Raw genomic sequence first — 7,110 nt, forward strand, 5'->3', positions numbered from 1 at the left:
AGTAGTCAGATGTAATAATATCTTACTGTAAAATGTATTCAATATTTTATTTAGACTTTTGTGCACAATAAGTGTGAACGTGTTGGATTTGTTCATCAATTTCAATTAAAGAGTTCATTCGATGTACAGAATATTTATTTAATTTCCATAATTAATTTTTTTATTGTTAAGTTAATACTTTATTAATTTAATTTAAAATATTTATGATGTACCACCTATGTCAATAATTTACATAGATGCCGTAAGCAAATTATAATATTAACTCACGTATTGGCAAAATTTTGGATATATTGTATATTGGTATGTTTAACCAAATTGAATAAAAAATATGTTAAAAAGAGCGGTAGAAATATAAAACAAATAGACAATAAACTTGTTGTTTTTAATAATTTTTTTTTTCAGATTTTTTTATAAAATATCAATGTTTCAGTATTTGTTAATACGCAGGATAGATCACGATAATCTTTTTTTTTATACAATAATTAAATAGTAATCAGAAAAAAAATCTATAAGCTATTGTGTTGATTATTAGAACTCCAGTAACCGTACTGGAATTCTATATATATGACATGACGAAGATCACCCCAGTGGGCTACTCCATTTTAATGCATTAGATCAAAGGGATGCTTCTTCTTCAATCTTCCGATATGATGATACTTGTAATATGGGAATTAATGTGGGGTTATTGTGGTTGATGATCTTGTCGTAATGAATTCCACTTCTGTTTTTCACTACCTCCTGGACAGTATCGATTCTTAGATCGTTATGTATTATTCGGTTGCTGACATACCAAGGTGCATTTGCAATACACCTTAAAATTTTAGATTGTTTCTTTTGGATAGATGAAATTCTTGATTTACTGGCGCAGCCCCACAACTCTACGCTATAGGTCCAAATCGGTTTTATTGCTGCTTTATAAAGTAGAATTTTGTTTTCTAATGATACTTTAGATTTGCCATTAATAAGCCAGAACAGTGACTTCATTTTTCTTTCCGTTTGTTTTGTTTTGCTGTTAATATGAGTAATCCAATTTAATTTGCTATACAAGTGCATTCCCAAATATTTTACAGAAGCAGATTCAGGGATAATTTTATTATTAATAGACACCGGAATGTCTCTTGTATATAATATATATAATAAAGGTCCCAGAGCGCTGCCCTGTGAAATATCTGCTTGAAAAACCCGAAAATCAGAAAAATCAGTACCAATTTTTGTGCGAAATTGTTCTGTAGATACGACTGTAAAAAATGATGGTATTCGGGCAACACGATAATCTAAAAAACTATTTTGAATTAAATTTGATCATAATATTCAGACTCTTACAGTTAGATAAAACATCGTGATTAGAAAATCAGCTATGAAATAGAACACATTCCCTAAAATAACTTGCATATCATCATGAATCAATTTTCTTTCGTGCTTACTATTGCTCAATTGAGCTTTTGTCTTGCAACCACCATGTTCCATGTGAAATACCAACCTCCGTCAACCTGATATCAAGAGCCAGTTATTTTTCAATTGAAATTAGATTTAAACATGTTTTCTAAAAAACCGGCAATCAAATCAAATTAAAATACATCATAAATATTCGAGAATTTCTAATTTAGTATTCTTCTAAAATATAGGAAATATTCAATAAATTTTTGTAGACATTAACATTCGTCTACTTTACAATCCTATGAAGCTGTATTATCATTTACTCTGTACTGTACTCTTTGTAGAGCAGCAACTTAGTACTATCATGGATAACTCATTTATGAGTTCATTTTCATAATAACCTTCAATAAAAATAATAATAAACCAATACCATAATAATACTACTTACTTCTTAAATTTCATTACATTAAATTCCATGTTAGATGTTAGTGCACATTAGTTAATGAGAATAAATATGTAGCTTTTACAAATTTGTTCGACAAATGTGTTATAAAATTATTAAAATTTTCTTTAGGTAAAAACAACAAATCTTCCATCTTTCATACCTTGGACTTAGGTTCAGAGATGTCGCTTGTATATGAGACAACTCCGATGATTTAATCAAATAAAAAATGATATCTAAAATTGACTCATCAGTGTAACATAATTATTTAAAAAAGTGCAAAATGAGCAAACTATCTGTAGATAGAAACACGAAGCGAAGACACGCGCGCTCTGATTGTAAGAAAAAAAATCCTGACGTTTGTAAAAAAATCATTGTGGGAACCATGAAATAGAAACCAAAATATTTCAGAGTTTTGTAAAAATAAAATATTTAAAAAACATATATTTTGGAACCAGGATTAGTAGAAAATTCTCTCTTGTTTTAAAGTTAACAAAAATGCCTATATTTTCCTATTTCATAAATAAGAGAACAAAGTCATATTTTTATATCTGTTCCAATACTAGTATTGTTTCAAAAGACTTTATAACTAAAATTTTGGACGAACGAAAGTATTTGTATTATTTCCAAAGATTTATTATAACCCGAAACAAGCAACAAATGCTTCTATCATTTTATTACAATTTGTAAACATAAAAAATAATTTACAACCAAGTCTAAATGCAAGAGGACTAAGATGAATATTATAAATACTTCAGATAGTTTGAATTAATTAATTATTATACAATACTAAGATAATTTATAGGTGCATTAAGCATATGGTTTATTTGATTAATTTATGTAAGTGTGAATAAATTGAATAAAAAAATAGAAAATGTAACATTTGACCTGATTCCAAAATAATTTCATATGAGGAAAGAAGTACCAGCTAAAGTACTCTACTATCGGAAGATAACATCACTGACTCACGATATTATCAGTTAATTAACTTATGGTAAATTGTGACACAGCTCAAATTATGAATTGCAAACTCAATTTGACAATAGGCAATAGTATTTGATAATATATTTAGAGTACTGTTGAAATCGGGAATGATACATCAGCTATGAATGAAGAATCAGAATAATAAAAAAAAAAGTCTAAAATTTACAACTGTACTAAACTGTGTCAAAACTCAAATCATAATTAACTTCCCGTAGGGTAAGTTATAGTAATCGCAAAAAAATCGAAAATGAAAATTTTTGCATTTCTCGACGTTTCAAAACCTTCTGAACATTTTGGCATACCTTAGAAAAAATGGATGTATGTGTGTGTGTGTGTGTGTGTGTATGTATGTATGTATATATGTATGTATGTATGTATGTATGTATGTATGTGTGTGTATGTATGTGCGGATACAAATTTTCGTCGACGATTTCGGGAACACAGATCAACCGATTTGAATAATTCAAAAAACATTCGATTCGTATTGATAAGGAGACGTGCTGATTAGTTTTTGGCAAAGGCAGGTCTAGCCGTTCCGAAGACACGGGGCAAAAAGTGCCAAGAACGGTACCTCCGTTTTTAAGAGAACGGAGCGTCCGATTTGAATAATTCAAAAAACATTTTACTTGTATTGACAAGATGTAGAATTGATCAAATTTTCATGGTGGCAGGTCTAGCGGTTTCGGAGATCTAATAATAAAAGTAAAAAATAATGCCATTCGGCGGTTAAAAATTATCATTAGACATATGCACATCAAATTATCAGATATTTTATAGAGATTTTATACAATAAGTATATTTTTTTTTTTACATTTTTATGGGTTCCGTACCAATGCTTATGCGTTAGACGGCGGCGCGGCACATGCGCGCTTTGACATTTCGTCTCTATGCAGTTCAAGCAGTGCGATTGCTTTGAAAAAAAAGTTCAGAATTTCCAAAATATGCCAAAATGAAGAAAACATTTTTTTCAAAAAAATTTTTTGTATCCAAAAAAAAAATTTTTTTTCAAAAAAAAATTTTTTTTTTCATATAAATTTTTTTTTTTCAAAAAAAAGTAATTTTTTGTCAAATTTGTAGTTTCTCAAATCTATTTTTTTTATTTAAATTTTTTTCAAAAATGTTGATCGTTTTTAAAAAAATAATAATTTTTGGTACGGGAAGTTTCAGCAATTTGCCTTAAGGCACGATGCCCTAATTGCCTTAAGACAGAATTCCACTTACAGCTAGTTTAATGTAAAATTCTGTTGAAAACTCAAGATACCGCCCAATTTAATAAGCATTTATACTGTATGTATTTATAAAAAATAATCTATTTGAAAATATTTAAAATAATTATTATTAACTCGATGACCCAACAAACGTTGTCCTGTACTTATGTTTACAATTCAAAAGTTCAATTTTTTTTAATAACCTATACTGATATTTACCAATTAGTTAAAAATTACTATGTTTTTTTACACTACAGTCTATACCGAAATGTATATACATGCACCCATATGGATCTTAAATGTACAGCTGTTTTTAATAAAATGATGAGTATTTGCATTTTTTAAAAACATTATAGAACATTTTTTCCTTATAATTAGTTCTCTTATCGATATCCGACGTAAAAAAAATGAAATTACACCACTGAGTGGGATGTCATCCCCCCGGGAAATGGCAAAGGAGTCTGAATTATTTTCAATTTTGAACTTGAGAGTAAGATGAACATGACTCATGCAAATTGGAGCACAGTAAAATTCAGACCCAAAATGCTCTATTGACTTGAATAAATATTCCGTATCCGATGGCAAAAATATGAAAATACTAACGTTTGTATGTGAAAAAGAAGAAGGCGGTTTTAATGTTTTTCCCGGCAGTTATTCGATTTTTTCTCGCCGTAAGAACCATCCGTGGACTTCAACGAACATTTTAAAAAAAGAATTGGTTAAATTGGTCCAGGCGTTGTTGAGTTATGCGCCTATCAACACATGTTGCGATACATTTTTATATATAAGATTATAACATTGATTATAATAAATTCTGCGCGATACTCAAAATTTTTTCTTAAATGTTGTGAGAGTCAAGTGATTCGAGGACGCTGATTCCAAAAATAGTAACAAAAATTTGCTAACAGCTCTAGTTTTTGAGATATGCCAATATGCTAGTTTTGCCTTAAATTACAATAAAAAATACAACATATTTCATTTTATGCTTTCAAAAATCTTTTATAGAGTCATAATATCCAACAATTGTCAGCCATCATGTGGATGTGCAACCTTCCTTGATATGGCTCCTCCAAAGTTCTGATGTCTTGGTGAATACTTTCGCTCTGCTCTTCGCTAATATCTCTAAAATTTTCCAAAAACCTTTCTTAATAAGAGCGCGGGTGACGAATTCAAATCAATTAAATCAAATATACCAGCTTTTAATTCTTCATGTCTTTTCTTTTAACGTTGGTTTCTGCATCCATTACTTGGTAAGCAGGAGATGATGTTCTAGGTTGTTCATCATTAGAATGGATAATGGTTGTATAGCTGATCATAAGACCTCAATACCATTGAAGATGTGGTTTATGACAATTTGCTTCTATTGTCTCATTTCATTGGTAGTTACCACACAGAAGAAACAATCGTCGTGGTGATTCTGGTGATTTTTCTGAATGACGGGGGTATAACGTAAATACACAACGCATTTTTTCACATAGCATGAAGAACCCATGCTTTATCTTCATGGCGCAATTCAGTTTTAAATTGGTTGAAATACGATGTTCTTAACGCAGTTCGACATAGGTTTTCTGTAGGGGGATGTCTCCTAGTGGCGGACACCTAAGGTTATTTATAAATAAATCAAAAAATATTTTACGACATGTTCATTAAATTATGATTTATGTTAGATAACAAAGTTAGAAATCAAACTCAATTAACAAAACCTCTTTGCAAAAAAATAATTAATACTATGATGCAAACTTTGGTATCAGAAAATATGATTTTAAACAGTGGCACCTAGTACCGGACATTTCAAAATAACCTACATTAATCACATATGTAGCCATCTCCACACTCTGGAATATCTGCATATGTGTCTTTGACGAATATTGCAAAAAAAAGTCACTATTCATTCACCCTTTTGGCTGGGTCACACCGATGCTCTCAGCTGGTGCATTCATCATAAGCTTTTCATACTTCGACTAGGAAATACGAAAAATGGGGGTATGTAGTGACCGTTAGCACTCAGAACAAAATTAAACAATTGGAATAAATTACGTATATTCTCACAAGAAATATCAATATGTTTACAGTCCGGCACTAAGGACGACTTAGTATACGGTGCTAAGGGACAGAAGGGAAAGTATATTTGAAATCAACGTGCAATTCTGAATATATTTTAAAAGAAGTTCGAGAAAAAACGCAGTGCTATTGATTATTTTCATTTCTCGAATGTTTAATTGAAGTACCTATTGAGGTACTACTTATTGAATATAGTTAGATGTGTGTATTATGTGTTTGCATATAATCAATTCAAGGATGATTTTTAGCGCCAGATAAAAATGAAACCGGTCTAAAACTGCAATAACTGCAATTTCGTATGCCGGTCATTGGCTGTTCGTGGGCGATAGCAGATGTTCGAGAATTTAGTACGACTTTTGGCACAGTACCAGATAACCTTGATACACCTCTCCCGTATCAGCGAAAGCGAGAAAACTTGGACGTTAGTTCAAGTGAAAACTGACCATGAAAATTTAATGCCATTTTCAATAAAAAATCTAACTGCATTAGTACAAATAATAAGTTATATTTGTGCTAAGGTCACAACATTCTACTATTGCACAAAGAGTAAAAGAATCATTTCTGTTTGCTTATTTTTAATGATTTGTTTGTTGTGATTACACTAGATATTTTTTTAACCTTATTTTATATTCAGCTATCAGAAACACATACTGATTTCTATGAGGTAAATTGACAATATAGAAGAGAGCAATATTTAAGAAAGATTCCTGTAAAATTTTATTGCGACTAGTAGGTTACATGAAATAATGAAAATTTATGTTGAAACCAAGTTAAGACTAAAGGCTCGTATAAAATAGAAATGATTTGGTAGTCACAAACTTCAAAAAGCTATGACTTTGATATGCAATCAAGCGCTTTAAACTAAATGTACTCCCAAAGGGCCAATAACAATTTTATTATAAGAGCAACTTTCTTCTGTTACTTTGATGTGTATGTGTTGTACGTGAAGTCTAATGGAAGGTAGTATTATGACAATTGAGCCTTCTGGAGGTTAGGTTTCAGAAGAAACTGTTCGGGTTATTTTGCAGCCCTCAAAAA

The sequence above is a fragment of the Ctenocephalides felis genome, unplaced genomic scaffold (assembly GCF_003426905.1).
Source record: "Ctenocephalides felis isolate EL2017-DRISC unplaced genomic scaffold, ASM342690v1 CF-g0.4_SCAFFOLD_01886, whole genome shotgun sequence".
Classification (NCBI taxonomy): Eukaryota; Metazoa; Arthropoda; class Insecta; order Siphonaptera; family Pulicidae; genus Ctenocephalides; species Ctenocephalides felis.